General features: G+C 35.4%; 1 long non-coding RNA gene across 1 annotated transcript in view; it reads right to left on the reverse strand.

Annotated features, from left to right (window-relative positions):
• Positions 1–17,275, reverse strand: part of LOC136826489 (uncharacterized) — a 32,185-nt gene extending 14,910 nt beyond the window's left edge. The window contains exons 1-2 of the long non-coding RNA XR_010849632.1: positions 17,011–17,275; positions 4,082–4,136 (exon numbers count right to left, since the gene is read on the reverse strand). This is a non-coding gene — a long non-coding RNA (uncharacterized lncRNA). The remainder of the gene's footprint in view (positions 1–4,081; positions 4,137–17,010) is intronic.
• Between the last annotated feature and the right edge of the window lie 216 nt (positions 17,276–17,491).

Raw genomic sequence — 17,491 nt, forward strand, 5'->3', positions numbered from 1 at the left:
ACATCCGCAATCCAAAACAACAAACTTGACCTACTGCAGAACATTAGGTTTCCCAGAAAACAGAAGTCAAAGATGGTCAGCTGAAGCAGTGATTTTCATGTATTTGCAGGAACTACAGTATCTCATTTGTAAAACCAAAACCATCTGTAAATGTAAAATGCTTCAAGCTTTCGAACCAAATGTAATGGAGAAATTTCTTTATTTTGTACAAAGAATTGTTAACTGTTTTCCAGGTGTGAGAAAACACACCTGACCGTAAATTTATGCCTGTCTTGCTCTGATGTTAGATGCTACCTTTCCGTTCACAGAAGTCCATATCTTGTCGGAAATTTGTGACATTAAATTAGTAAGTACCCAGACGCTGCCTCTTACTCACCTCGTCTCAGTTTATATATATATATATATATATATATATATATATATATATATATATATATATATATATATATATATATATATATATATATATATATATGCGTGTGTGTGTGTGTATGTGTCTGAGTGTATATATCAGGACCCACTAAGACAAGTCGGCCAGACAATGACTCACACGAGCTAATCGCAGGCAGGACCCACTACTGGCTCATTGATACAGCAGAACATTTGACCATCTCTAGTCTTTGCATTAATTGTTTCAGTTTTGTATTAATTTTATTTTAGTGGTAGTCTACCAGTATCCTATTTATTTATCAGTATCACTTATTTTGTTAAAAAGTACAGCCTCATATGTCGCAAGAGTAAGAACTACATTTCTTGTTGTTTTAAACAATATCTTGACGTGAACTGTAATAACGATTACTCAGAATACCTCAGACATTCAATAAATGAAAAGAATTTTGTTCTCAAGTAACCTATATATATTTACAATAGTACAAAATATTTAACTGTCCTTGGTTTACAACCCATAAATCATGAGCCACGGCTTACTTTACGCGGTCGACTGGGAAGATTCATCATTAATGCCTTGTCAGGCCGACCTGCCTTAGTGGGTCCTATACCTTTTAATTTCTTGTAGACGGCCATCGAGGAAAACAAAACGCCTTCATGGCCACATCTGTCCATTAACTGCTAAATCATGATTAGCGGGATCTTCTGCTTTACATATCGATGCAAAACGCTCTTCATTTGCCACTGAATGCCCTTACCTTCTTCGTCCTTCCCAACACTCTCGGTCATAAATCATGTTCATCAACCATTCTCCATTCTTTCAGTGTGTTCAGACTACCTCAAAACAGTGAGTTACATTTTCATTACTTCTGTTTCTAAGTACCTATTTTTCCACTTTTTTCCATTTCATTTGAAATAGACTAGGTAGGTAGCACCTGTTTTCTACATTTCACATGCAACCCTAGCAGTTCATATTCACAATGGATCAGTGACTTGTCTTCCTATTTTTACTTCAGTAAAACTCTTCTTCTCTTCACGCATTGACAAGCCTCCTCATTTCATCTTTCATCTGTTTCTGCAATTTACCATTTTCTCATTTAAAATATTTTTCCAAATCTCTAAACACACTGGCCGCTCCATTATTCAGTGGTCCATCTTCATAGATTTCATTCGCTCAGGAATTTCTCCTTTTACTGACTTTCGAACTATTTCACCTGTCTCAACAGCGTTTCTTCGGCATCACGAATTAACGCCGTGTCGTTTACTGGAGACAATTCACACTTGCCATATATCAACTTTGAAGCCTTGCTACTTACGTCATGGTTTCCTTTCATCAACAAAATATCTAATCGCTCCTAACAGGTTTAATTCTGTCCCATACATGCCTTATTACTGATTTTTCTAGTCTTACATGAGTCGCATTCATTTTTTCTTGTTAGTCTTCTTGTAATGCAACTATTTCTTTGTAAAGACCCATAAATGCTTAGAATTTTTGTTGGTTTAGTAGTAAAGATTTTATACTTAATGGTTTTCGCTTTCTCATCATACTAAGAACGCAATTATTTTCAATCCTTGGGATACCCGAACAAATATCCTTCGAAAGTATAACACACTTTATCGTCAGATACCCTTGCTTCTCTGATTATTTCAAATTCCTACTACAACCGTTGTATAACAAATATTTGATTCACACACTATTTCTTTATACAGTCTTGTCCTTGTTTAAACCCGATTCTCCCATTAGTCGTTTTTGTAACACACACACACACATACACACACACACACACACACACACACACATATATATATATATATATATATATATATATATATATATATATATATATATATATATATATATATATTAGATTAGATGACCAACCAGCGCTGCCCGTGCAACGCTGAATAGCTGCCGATAAACTCTCTCTCTCTCTCTCTCTCTCTCTCTCTCTCTCTCTCTCTCTCTCTCTCTCTCTCTCCTCTCTCTCTCTCTCTCTCCCTCTCTCTCTCTCTCTCTCTCTCACTTCCTCTTTCTCTCTCTCTTTCTCTCTCCACCCCTCCCTTGTCTATTTCCCTCTTTTTTCTCCCTAACACCCCCTCTACTCTCTTTCTCACTTCCTCTCCCTCTCACTCTCTCTCCGCCAGCCCACTTCCCAACCCCCACCCCCTTCGGTACCATTGATGTCTTACCCCAACAGTATTCTTTTCCAGATAGCAAGTCATATGTATACCGAAATTGGGTATGATAAAATAGTAAAGTTACTAAGCCTACGGGCATAACCAGTCCCGTTTCACGGGCAGAACCAGCCCTGTTTCAGGGAGGCCCTCCCATCCCTCCCACCCCTCCCCCTTTGGTGCCCTTTAGTGCGAGTGATGTCTTACCCTCGCAGTGCTTATTTCTAGATAGTAAGTCATATGTATAACAAGTTTGGTTGGAATTGTTCAATGCGTTTCAGAATTATTGTGGCACATACATACATACATACATACATCTATATATGTATATATATATATATATATATATATATATATATATATATGTGTGTGTGTGTGTGTGTGTGTGTGTGTGTGTGTGTGTGAGTTGCTGGACATACTGGACACAGCATTTCTCCTTTTATTAATTTCATATTTGCTGCTAATGTTGCTTTTGTTACCTAACAGTTTTACTACTTTTCTGTGTTTTATCGGCTTCGTATGTGCTGTGTTTTTTTTATTGCTGCCTCATATAATTGCTGCAATGATTAGATATATCTTTACTTTCATTTAAATGACAACAAGAAAAGGAAAGGGTAAGCTTCATCTGATCCATCTGGATTTCGACCTCTTAAAGCTTATTCGATCTATAAGTCTCCTATAATAACTGTAATAGTGCTGTTCTGTACTAAGCATTTCAACTATCATCGCTTATTTTTATCTCCAAAAAGACTGAGGGTCCTTCAGTGCAAAATATGGAGGTGTGTCCAGATAATGTTCTTTTGCTTCCTCAGCCTTTATCGTTGAGACTAAGTCCTATACTACAGCAAAGTATAGGAGAATGGTTACCAGTGGTCAAGACACAAAATACTCGGTATGCAATGAAGCAGTATTCTCTTCATAGAACCAGATCTTGCTAGTATGTCCCGTGAGAAAGCTTGGTAGCAGATTAATTTTATTCTATAGTTGCTAAATTTACATTTGTGTTGTCAAGTAATATTCTGCCTTTTACATAATCATATTCATTTGCGAAATGCGTGTAAATCTAGTAAACGCAAACTTCAGTAAATCGCAGCCATTATCGTTTAAGATTCGTTTTCTTTTTTATGTATGGAATTTTGCTAGATGTGAGGTTTAATATGATCTGAGGTTGCCTGGTGTTTCAATAACAAAAACACTGGTCAATCAAAAACATTATATCAGTAACAATTATAGAAAGTGCGCCACTCTGAAAACCTTGTAAGTATTGAAAGCTTTAAAATGTTATTTTTGACAAAACTCTGAAAACCTGCCATATCTCATGTAAAGTTTTAAACATGACGCAATCTTCAGGTGGTTTCAAAATTCTGACAGCCTTGGAGTATAGGCTCAGGTCTTCCATCTTTACTGGAACGTTTTGAAATCACGATATTCTGAAACTCACATTCTTTTAAATTCTGACAGACATTGACTGAAAGGTTAAGAAATAACAGTTTTAAAATAGCAGACGTCAGTTTCTCACCTGCATCTTCCAGGTCACTAAGATCTATGTCCAAAACACTCCCCCTTGAGCTCATCTGCAAAAAAAAAAGTGATTTTCAAGTAGTTAAGGATGAGTAATGGTAATAATAATCTTATGTTAGAATTGCCATTATTCTTACTATTACTAAATAATTCACATTAAATTTTACAAATATTCACGAAGAAAAATTCCCTCAAGATACAAACGCAATTTATATAGATTAATCAGTCGATTAATTAATCTCTTAGATTTTATAGATCAAATAACGTTGTGTCTGAATATGAAAAAGCTCTCAAAACATATTCTCAATAAAATAATTCTACGCACTCACTGACATTAAAAGAAAATAAAAGAATAAGCAATCTAGGTAAATTTCTCGAACATGAGTCTCGATTCAGTCCCCCCAATTTGTTGCCTTACCATTTCTTTTCAAAACGGCTCATTCTAAAAGTGTGTCTATAATAGAAATGTTAATAAAGTTAGAAATACTGACTACTGAACGTATATAGTTCCCAAAATGACTATCTCGAAAGAAAACTTGATTTGTTATGGTTGAAGTATTTTTTTAAATAACATTCATGGAGATGGTTATGTCATAAGTGCCTGTAGTGTAAATAAGAACGTCGATACGATCACAAGAAAGCTCTACTAACATTGGTCTTGAAAGTGCCTCACTTCGAAGCAACTCGTGTGTGAAATTTTATTTTGAACGTATCACACAACACCGTCAGAGAATTGCTCATCACAGATCCTCGTCCTTCAGCTGATCACCATCTTCTCTAAGTATTTTCAGGATGATTATACCGAGAATAAGCTCGAATAGTTAAAAAACTATTTGAAATTATTTATTGTCAGAAGATACTGCAAATGTCAATGTTACCACAAGCATTCTCAAAGGATCGTTACTTTTAACCTATTTAGATTTTCTGTATTAAATAACACCTTTCAGCGACTTTTTTAAAGGACTTAAAACATTTTTAAAGGATTTATAAAAGGACTCAGAATGAGGCATTGTATATGTAAGGTCTTGACAAAATAAAAAAATGCTCTTAAGGGACAACAATCACAATCGCCTTCAAATCCTCGCGGCGTTGCGAAGGATGAAAATCCCCTCCAATATTTGCGTTACAAAGGTCATAAACATCGATTTGGTATTGAAGAAAAAATTCCTTCCCAAGTTCGTGTAGTTCAGGTCAAGCTGAAAGTAATAAGCACCCTAACTGTCGCCCATCAAAGAGAAGTTGTAATATCTCAAAGATAATGTTCCTATGCATTCTTGCAATATTCTGATAGCTTTTTCTGGGAACGTTTGTTGAACCTAATGCACCTCTATGAACGCAATAAATGAGTTGTTGTTACCGAATAGTGTTCTTTAGATCAAGAGCTGGAAAATTAGTCAAGATTAAATTACTTTTTTCAGCTTTAATGCTCATGATACACTGCTTTGAAATAATGCTACAGGTCTTCAAAATCATATGCTTAGAATAATGATGCTGGTTTGGAGAGACTGATTCTACATTGTTTGGCCTTTGGTCAAGTTCCCACAAGCCCTAGTACCTCCCAAGTAAATACAGCATAGGTAATTCACTATGAACATGTCTGACTTTTTGGTTGCAGTTTGGTTCATTTTTTTCAACACTGAATTTACCTGATGTTATCATCATAATTTACTAGTTGTGCTACAATCCCAGCCCGAGAAGAACCCTAAGAGTTCAGAGGTCTGGTTAAACAAATCATTTATAACTAACTAGCTACAACTACTAAGGCGCTGACGTACGTCCATGCTGCGAGTTGATAGGGAGAATCAATAGTTGGGGGGAACTTTGGCACACATGCCTAAAGACGAAAAACACGCTAAACTCGGCTGTGTTTGTAGGGAGCGTCGATAGACATAACTAATTCAGCGAAGGGCTCTGGTCCGTTCCTTCTCTGATTTTTTCCCCTCTTCGCCTTGAATAATAATAATACATGTGCGTAAATGAACACGTTGTCGTGTTGAGTGATCCCTCGTCGTCATCTTTTTTTGAATACGAATTAACTAACCGTTATATTGTTGCTGTTTGCATTGCATGTGTCATTTTCTGTAGTTCGTTGTTTGTTCCATGTCATTTTTACCCACCATTTTAGCCCATTGTCATTATTTTGTGTGTTGCTTCACACATACGAGTTTATAATGCATGGAATGCTAATTTACAAGTTGTGCAAACTATTTGAGGTCCATTAGCAAGGGAACATCGACAGAAACTGACCCATCAAGGAAGGCTATTTGAAGTATACAAGCACGGTAATGCAAACGGAACGCTTAAAGAAACCAGTACACATACATTTTCTTAAGAGTGCTTTAGTTGACTTTTTCCCTTGAATATGTGTTCCAATTCAGTCAAATTTTCGCTCTGCTGCTTTAGGTATTTGCTATTTTTCTTCTTAAAATCTACCTCCAGAATTCGTAGACACTCTCACTCTATCGCACTGCACATTCGAGATGCCTCTAAATCTTTCGTCCAATGTTACATTCGATATTATGGCTTTCGGTTACACTTGCACCTGATTTTATAGGCAAAAGAGACAATTCACGGTGGACGGAGTGACAAATCTCCACAAGGAATTTCAAAAGCCATTTGAGTCATCTTACCGAAGTAAATACTGAAGGCTCCCGTTTCGTGCTACTGACGTAATTGGTTTTGTTATCGTAATGGTATCGATTGTGGAAGGGCTGGCTAATGAAAGCCAGTCCCTGGCTCGTTCATTCTGTAGAAAAGGAGGAAAAAGAAGAGAAACATTTCGTGATGTATATGAAAACCGTTTCTCGTTTCATTATCATGAATATCCTTGTTTAATTCTGAAGGAGCTCTTCATATTTTTCTCAAAGCTTTTCCTTCAATCACTTTTTTTTTTTTATTTCTTCTTAAATCTCTCCATTATTACACATTTTTTTTCTAGTGCCGAGGCAACTCATTCAGCATCCAGGTGCTGTGTACTGTAGATTCTTCCTCGAATTTCTTTTATAACTATACTCTTTGTCTACGTCCACCCATTTCCCTACTTAAATGTAGTTACCCTGACGTGGGTTTTACGAGAGAGGGTCTCTTATATGTTCTAGATCCATATTCTTTGCCGTAATGTGAGTCAGAACTCCTGTTTCATATTTGATCATGGGTCAGTCGGTAGCCAGAGAAACCGAACATAGATACGTGTGACCTTGTTCCGTGGTGATTCATTTATTATTCATTTGACTACTCTGTTTTATATTACCTAACTTCTCTGAATAATCTAGATCGCCAAAAAAAGGAAACTCAACTGATCCAACCTTGAGATTATTATAAAATAATGTACAAGAGTTGTTAACGTCTCTATATTTAGATACTCATTTTTGGCAGCTTTATTTTTTGAGCATCAATGCTTTTTTCCGCTGAGTATTAATCTGACGTATAAAGATGTCATTATATTGTCTACATAAGCTTCTCTTTTCTTTTTGTTCTTATAGAATTCAATTCTGGTCCAGTTTAATTTCAATCTTTTTTATCCATCCAACTTATTACTCCGTTTTGGCCTTTATTTAGAAATTGATATATTTTTCAACGTCGTTTATAACCATAATCCACCAAAATATCTCTTCTTTCGTGTTTCGTCTTAATCTCTGGCAAGTCAACAAATCTTCTACTGTGGTTCCCAGAATGGTAAGACTGCCTCTTAGCACTCCTGTTATCAAGTTTTGGCTCATACTTACCTTTGGTATTTTGTTCGTCCTTAAGTTCTACAAGGGATGTAACTTTCAAACCAGTCAAGTTTATCGTTTAATCCCATTCGCCATTAGTAGTCTTGGAACACGATCTCATGCGCTATTGTACGAAAAGTTTCACAATGGTATAAATAAATAAATACATTTTAATATCCCTCACCATAGAGCATCACGTTGCCTTCTCTAATCCTTTTAACCGAAAGGGGATTTGTGTCTCTATACTACTGTAATGTTTGATAAAAAGTTGAAACTTCAACATCAGTCTGCAAATCTTGGAGTATGCTCATCTCCCTTTACTTGTCAGTCTTTTTACCGGTGCAACTTTCTGACTGTCCGTCATCTAAGATTTTCCCACTGACATTAATCTTACTTCCACTGAAAATGGGTCCACTTTGCATTATGTTGCATTATTTCTTTACCATACATTATTTACAAACGTCCATATTTACATTATTCTATAACCTTAAAATACTGTTCTGAAGCAGGTTGTAGGAGACGGACATCTATTCTATTTTCACTCGGTTTCAAATTGTTCCTTTATTCATCTGAAATCAATGTTCATCCTAACGATCTGTATTTTCACTCTCAGAAACTTATATACTGTCTTTTTATCTTACAAATTCATTTAAAAACAAAAAATTTTTAATGGTTATACCTGATGTCGTGTGAACTGGAACGCATAACTTCATAGACGTCGTGTGATGGTTATCGACGATTTGATAACATTCATTTAAATGCTTAATGACATCTGATACCAATCTTATAACCTTAAGTTTTGTCAGTTATAATTCATTTAAATTAATTTTTTTACTCTATTGCCTGATCTTTTAAGCCACCTTAGTTATTATGGTTTTGATAAATCTTTTTTTTATATTTTCAGTATAACTTTTGTAGAGAACGCAAGCTTGGTTGGAAATGCTAGGAAAACTTTGAGGGCTCCATATTGAGCTACATAAAATTTGTAAAAGTTAATTTAAAAATCATGTGAAGTGGTAGATTCATGCCTCAAACTTCATAAGAAAGTCTGACCAAAACTCAAACGAAGTAAATGCGCCGCCTTCTCCGATGATTGTTGTTCGCCTTTGCAAGGATAAATCATCATCATGAGCAGGTTTCACAAAATCAGATAACCTTAATCGAGCCATCCCACAGCTTCCATATGACTAGTCCACCACCTGTGTAACACAAGGGGTTCTATCATATTATGGCATGCAAAATTAGTCCTTTTTACGTTCATTGTGTTTGGTATTTGGTATCCGGTATCTTATGTTAATCAGTATATGTTCTTTATGAATTTTGTCAAAATATTGAGCTTTTCAGGATCTGTGTCTCAGATGTCTTTCAGGGTGTAAGCATACTGTTGTGTACATCACCTTTGCCACACTGTAATCAGGCATTTTCAGACACAGTGACACATCCCTCAAAACGTCATCTTTATTCCTGTTCAAAGCTAAAAGGTTGACAAGACGTGGTGATGGTTAATCATTGAACACGGCTTTCGTCTTATTTAAAGTCTTGCCAGCCTTCCTTTTGTATTTAACGGGAGAGAAATCTGGAACTCCCTTTAAAGAAGAGTAATTACATAAGATATGGAAGATCATTTACATCATAAGCTTTCACTTCCTAAAAAGAAATAATAATGCCAACCCAGTGTTCTTAATTAGGCGTCCAAGCCCAGGATCAGTGATCACTTGGCAGCTTTAATACGAACTGGCCACGTATACTTTCAACTTATGAGACTGACATGGATTTAATCACTGCTATCTAACATGACCGCAGCGATATCTCAACTCTTAGAATTTTGGGAGCCAGCGAGATCATGAATTAGAAATCAACTTTGAATTTTGATGGATCTGTCTTTCTTTAGCTTTACTGTAGTGCGTGTGTGTGTGTGTGTGTGTGAGTCTGTGTGAGAAAGAGAACCTGTATGCAAAGTTTGACCTTAGCATACGCGGTCGCTTCCTATTCAGTGCCTAGTTCTTTCTTTCCTATGTTTACCTGTATCATCTTAATACTAGAAATTCCTTTATGTATCTTCTTACGAATTGTTGTCAGTTATAATTTTACGGGCCTTGAAAAAGTTTTAATCTAACAAATGTAAAATTATAATAGACAACAATTCTAAAGAAGATAGGTAAACGGATTTTCAGTATTGAAATGATAAAAAAGTAAACGTAGGAAAGAAAAACAAGGCACTGAACAGGAAGCACTACGTATGCTAAGGTCTAACTTTGCATACGGATTCTCTTTCTCACACAGACCCACACACACACACACTACAGTAAAACCATACCATATATATATATATATATATATATATATATATATATATATATATATATATATATATATATATATATATATATATATATATATATATATATATGTATATATATATATATATATATATATATATATATATATATATATATATATATATATATATATATATATATATATATATATATATATATAATATATATATATATGTATGTATGTATGTATGTATTATATATATATATATATATATATATATATATATATATGTGTGTGTGTGTGTGTGTGTGTGTATATGTATATGTATATATATAGTATATATATATATATATATATATATATATATATATATATATATATATATATATATATATATATATATATATATATATAAAGTCTTGGATGACTTTGGACGAACTATGTGCTGGCCTGTCAGTAGTACTTCCGCTGCAGGTGCATTTGTGTCGACGTTGGAGGTTTGCACTGTTGGATACAGAGCTTTTGATCATGATTTAAGTCCATGGAGACAGCGTGATCTAACATTGAACCGGGGTCGCCACATTTCTGGAAGAAGTGGATTAAGTGAGTGCTTATGTGTGTGGCACTCCCAAATGGTATATTATCAGGGGGACAGACTCTTGCAGGGGGACTTCATTTTGAGACTGGGTCTGGTTTGGTTAGTGGTGCAGTGTTGAAGGATCGCCACTTGAAAATCTGTTATTTGTCGCCATAGAAAGTGAGTACCATAACTCATGAACACTTATATCTTTTCCAGACACTTGTGGAAAGACCTAGTAGTGCTGCAGTGAAATTCTGCTGTCTCCCTTACGTATTTTCCTGTTCTATGTTCCATTGTGCATTTTTCTGTTTTGAATATGAATATCTTGTAACACCATTCCAGGTTTTAATATACTGATATGTTTGTTTCAACAGGAATTCTGGTTCGTCCTGCGAGGACAAATATTTTGGGAAGTGGTGTTATTCTTTTACATACTATATGACATTTATTGTGGTCTAGAATGATTATGACCTTATTACTTTATTTGGTGACCAGGGTGTTTGTCACTAGTATTATCTGGTTTAGAATCGTTAACCTGAATGTTTGTGAATCAGAATTTCATCTAGTAATGTTTTCCATTTGTAGGGGGTGGAATTCACTCCATTTCATGATCGTAACTTTTGCTGAATCACTTTCGTTAAATTTGCAAATAGTCTAGTTTTGTATATCAGTGTTTAATTCCAGTAGGCCTTTATGTAAAAATAGGTTCAGCGAGAGGAGTCGACAAAGGAGAAAGAATTTGCTGACCCAGGGAGCCACCGCTACCAGAGACGTCTTAGGAAAGTAAGATGTTTGATCCTGTTCTTAAAACAGGTAAGACAATAAAAGATGGCCCTATTTGACCTGGGGATAGGGTCATTTAACAACGGTTGGCAGCGGTGTTAGGCATAGATAGATAAAAAGATAGTTAGGGTTATGCTTCCGAAGAGACATATCTTATTAATACTAGTATTGGCATCTCAGGATAGGATTTTGATGGTTCAGCGGTTCAGGGTAGAGAATTAACTAGGTTTGTAGAGATTTTTCCGTTGAAGCATAAAACAGAAGAGATGGCAGTCGCATTCTTTAATGTGCATATTTGTTGTTATGGAGTTCCTGAGGTTCTGATTACAGATAATGGGAGAGAATTTGTGAACAAGACGTTAGAGTGTCTTGCGGATGTAATGGTCATTCGGAAGGTCACTATTATTCCCTATAGACCAGAAGCTAATTGGCTTTGAACGGGCAAATAGGAAGGTCATTGAAGCTCTTCGATTGACCACTGCGGGCGAAATGATGTAAATTGGGATCGATATATTCCACAGGTGCAGCATAGCATCAACGTAGTGGTTAGTGATACCACTGGAATGTCTCTCAATGAGGCGCTGTTTGGTTACCCAGCTCGGGGTGCGTTTGATTTGTTGCCTATTCCATCGGGTGATGAAACGATCAAAGGGCTTGTTGCCACGGCTAAAGAGAGACATGCGCGTCTTGCTAAGAATCTTGAAATGAAAATGCGAGACATGATGGATAGGAGCCAGCAAAACCAGATAGAGTTAAAGTTGTTGTGGGAGATAGGATTTTTGTGAAAATAAATGTTAGGAATCAGCTAGTCCTAGATTTGAAGGTCCTTTTCGTGTTGTAGAAGTAAAGAAGGGGAATAGATTTGTTGTTCTAGATGAGAACACGGGTGTGTCTCGGTTGACACATATCTAAAATTAAAAAGACAGGTTAATGGGAATCTTATGGGTTAATTCCTGTGTTGTACTGTGGGTATGATCATTTTGTTATACACCACTTCCTCGCAGAAGAGCCTTATGAATGACTTCTATGAGCCTCAACTGATGCAAGTTAGATATTGGGCTGTCTACGTTATGCCTGCAGGTTTCTACGCTTGCGCCTTCATGAGAGGATCCAGGGTTTTTGGAGAGATGTTGGGCAAGACGTCTACAAATCGCCGTCGTTGCTGGGAGACATTTGTTTGGTGCAAAGGATTTGTGGGTGCCGCATTCAGCATGGGCTTGTGCAGTCGCAGGCCGTTCAGCAGGGTTGGATCGCCAGGAATTCAAGATGTGAAGAGTAGCATGGGCTTGTACAGTTGCAAGCCGTCCGGGATATTTAGACCATCAAGAATGCAAGATGGGAATGATGCGTTCTATAACGAACTGTGTATCGGAATAACAGTCGTGCATACGAGACATATAATTTCGGTATCTAGTGCATATGTTTTGATATAATTGTGGAGCTGGCTCCTACTGAACTTTCGACTGGACAGTTATCGTACCTGGGCGGGGACGCCCAGTGGTAGGTGGTCCGAGCTCCTATTAAGTCTTGGATGACTTTGGACGTACTATGTGCTGGCCTGTCAGAGATGTCTTGGGAAAGTAAGATGTTTGATCCTGTTCTTAAAACAGGTACGACAATAAAAGATTTCCCTGTTTGAACTGGGGTAGGGTCATTTAACATATATATGTATGTGTATATATATATATATATATATATATATATATATATATATATATATATATATATATATATATATATATATATATATATATATATATATATATATATAATATGTATGTGCTTGTGTATAAAGAGAGAGAGAGAGAGAGAGATAGTGAGAGAGAAACTGAATACATGAAATAGAAAGTGAAAGACAACCAATAAAGATATACAAGTGAATAAATGTCCGAACAGCACCTTGATTATGGAGATTATATGGAAAAGTAATAACCGTGATTTTTATATTAAAGACCATGCACTGCTGATCACAAATGGCGAATGCTTAGGTACAATTCATAACCACCTGCAGATATGGAAGAAAAAAAAAGTTTTATAATAGCTATGATCAAATGATAATGTTTAAACATCATCGATATGATCAAGCAATTTGGTTCCAATGCAAAAGCAAATTTCCTGTTAAAGATCAACGTCAAAGTACTTGTCTAATATTTTTTCTTTACTCTTGCCAGCCCAGTCTTGACAGAAACAACGAAACAAAGGATAAAGAAAAGAGAAAATGGAGTTTAACCTAAAAAAAAAAAAAGAACGATCAGCCTGACATAGGGGAAATGGATTTCAGGAGAAAGCAACAGTCAAAAACTGAGAAATCCAAGGATGTTGATTTGCATTAGTAGACTGGAGAAAGCTGTAGACTCGGCATTACCGAGCGCATGAGAGAAGAAAGATTTTCTCGTGCAGGTCAACGTGAAAATGGTCATACCTGTAGCTACTGGAAAGGCGCCATTTTGGCTAGTTGTTAAGTCATCTTGAGGCGGATGCAAAGAGGATCTAGGAGAAATATAACGGAAGGATAAGACCAAAATTAATTGCCCCTCACTCGACTGCTGTTGAGAAGTAAGAAAAAGGAAAAACTTCTCCAGTACTGACAGGAGTGAGCTTGATGTCTTTTTCTTCCAGCAGAATTTAAGAACTGGATGTGAGAGTAAACGGAGAAAATAGGTAAAAATTACAGTTTGGAATCAAAGAGCCTGATCGATTTAAGGGATCACCATCAAGCTAGCATGAAGAAAGAAAATCTAACATTTTTCAAAAAAAGTTTTTCTCCAGTTTTTAAACCCAGTAATGTACAATCCTGTATAATTTGCGCAGTTGACTCGGTTTCCAAGTCTGCATTTTAATCCATAAAATCAACTTTCTGTTCAATAACTTTAAATTTGTAAATACTTAATTCCTTACGTTATGATAGCTAAGAATGGAATATGTTCTAATTCCCACCAAATCCTCGTTTTTTTTCCCCTGTAGTACTTGCGAATCCACAGCTCCCTCCTTCACAATATAGAAATTAGCAACCTGTTTTCTCGGTCTTGTGCGTTTCTTTCCCTTGAGATTCAAGGCTTGGAACTCTCCTCTAAATTCCATTTTCTTTACGAATGTACACTTTCATCGTTCAAGGACAACGCTGATCGTCTCTTTCAGGGTTAACCTGCATCTTGTCTTCCTCACCTATTGTCTCCATTTTTTCACCAACACTAGGTTAGGCTGGGCAAAAATTGAATTTTTTATTGCAGCAGAATGTTTTAATCATATAAATGATCCTAAATTTTACTGATTTAATTGTTAAACTCAGTGTTCCTTTATTCTTTATACCTGCTGGTGATTATAAATTGTGCCGGAAACGTTCTCCATCTGTGATAAGTAGTTAATGACCTCTTATTAGCTGCTTGGTTGTAAAACCTTAAATGAGTCATGTCACACTAATTTATACCTTTATTTCACCTTTTCTTTGAAACCAATTAGACTATCACTGAATTAAAAAGGGGCAGCATGTGATGGGATCAACTTATGCCGCGCTCTGTTAGTTGCGAAATAACCTTGGCATTACCATCTCATGCTTTGGATACCCACCCTCACAAAATATAAGTCTTGCCCTGGAACTTGCCCCCTGGGGGCCAACAAAGACAATCTTTTAGAGGTATTTAAAGAATTAGAGTGAGAAATGCTTTTAAAAATGTCTCACAGTCGGCATATAAGCAACAAAATGAAAGACTGAAGAGAAACGTGAAAGTTAAAATGTTAAAAAACCACAAAAATTGATCCATCAACGAAATCCAACAAGATTCATGCCAAATCATAATACTGACCAATCAATACCTTGTCAGTCTCCGAAGTAGATATAACACCGTGAGTTTCGTAAGAAGATAATACAGAGAAGGACAAAGGATTAAAAGGGGAAACGTAGTATGACCAAAACTTTAAAAAAAAAAAAAAAAAAGATGAAAAACATAACGCTTGATATACTGAAGTTTTAGGGAATTTTCTGGCAAATAGCCAGGATGCTTCTTTACCAAGACAGATCACGAGCTCACATTTCCTCATACCACATAATATTTTGGAAAAGATTCAGAAAGACATGAGTACCACCCGAGGGTGAGGCTAAGAATGGGTGAGACTAATGCCAAAAAGTCCACAGACCAAATCATAAGTCTTTTGATGTTCACTGAGTTACAACCCATCTTTGAAATGAAGAAATCAGCATTGGTTGCAACAATAAAATCTGAAAAGGGCCAGGAAGGGGAGATCCAAATAATTTCCTTAAATTTATGAATAAAAGTACTAAATCACTCATTATTCCTCTGATCTACCTCGCTCACCCAATATTCATTTACAATTAAAGAAATAAAAAAATTATATAAATATATATATATATATATATATATATATATATATATATATATATATATATATATATATATATATATAAATATATATATATATATTATAAATATATATATAAATATATATATATATATATATATATATATATATATATATATATATATATATATATATATATATGCAATAGCACCTCTTCTTAGCTGACACTTTGAGGTTCTGGCCTTTCTGATTAATAACAAAGTCCATGAAGTAACGAAGACCCTATATTATAGCCTGTACTTTAAAATGTTCCATATATCTTACAACTAACAGCAATTCCACATAGTTCCTTACCCAAACTAAGCTGAATTCTACACTTACCACTTACTCTAAGAGATATGTCTAAAATTATATCACATCTAAAATGGTAGCATAGGGAAAAATAGTCAAAATAATGTCGCTGATAAATACAGAAACGCTCATCATTGAGGTCCGATAAGTCGAGGTGTTGGCGTGTGTGTGTGATATATATATATATATATATATATATATATATATATATATATATATATATATATATATATATATATATATATATATATATATATATATATATATATATATATATATATATATCCATATATATTATGTATAAAATGTTCCATATATCTTATAACTATATATACAGTTATGTATATATGTATATATATACATCTAAAATGGTAGCATAGGGAAAAATAGTCAAAATAATGTCGTGTAAATATATATAGTCCGTATGAGTTGGCGTGTGTGTGTGTGATGTATATATATATATATATATATATATATATATATATATATATATATATATATATATATCTGCATTTATGTATATATATATATAGAGAGAGAGTATGCAATCAGTGTGTGTAATGCAATGAAATCTGAAAATAACTACATCCTAAACGCTGGTACTTCTTTGTTTAGCAACTTGGTATAATTCCCCTCTCTCTCTCTCTCTCTCTCTCTCTCTCTCTCTCTCTCTCTCTCTCTCAATAATTATGATGTGACATTTAAGAGAAAAAATATAAGATATGCTATACAGTGTGAGAAATATCAGCGCAAAACCGCGAAGGAATACATTTATATACAAAAAAACATGTGATTGTTGGAAAGGTACTGAAATCATGTAAGTCTGAGCAAGTACATGATTTTACCGGTTGTATTCATCGGTTAGGAACGAAGATGTAAGGAAAATATTAAATCTTTCATTACCTGCTCTACTGCCGGTAACCACAACACACTGCAGGTGAATCCACTTCAATCAATACGCACCCCACAGTCCAGAGCAACATCGGAAAATGTTTGAAGCCTTTTCCTTATAAATCCGAGCAATAATCAACAGTAATTTTGACCTCTTAAACTCCAGACACGGAATTTTATAAAATCCCACCGGCTAGACAATAAGTGACAAAAGGCGCTCATCGGTCCGTCGTGCAAGGTGACTGAGGCTTCTTGCATGGACTATGCTGACGCGATGAGCGCGAAACATTGACTGTGCAGTCCAAGACTAGGCAGGCGAAACGCCACACATCAAGACGTGTTTACTTCTATATGAGTGATACGTGGTGGTCGCTTAGCCTTGAATCGATGTTCCTTGCCTAAGTGGTCGTTATCAAAGTGTTTAATCTATTAATGTGTGGTAGCTATTATTTTATGGCCTCCTACCGCCACACGATCAAGAAGGAAAGCACCG

This window comes from Macrobrachium rosenbergii, chromosome 41, assembly GCF_040412425.1.
Source record: "Macrobrachium rosenbergii isolate ZJJX-2024 chromosome 41, ASM4041242v1, whole genome shotgun sequence".
In the NCBI taxonomy this organism is placed as follows: Eukaryota; Metazoa; Arthropoda; class Malacostraca; order Decapoda; family Palaemonidae; genus Macrobrachium; species Macrobrachium rosenbergii.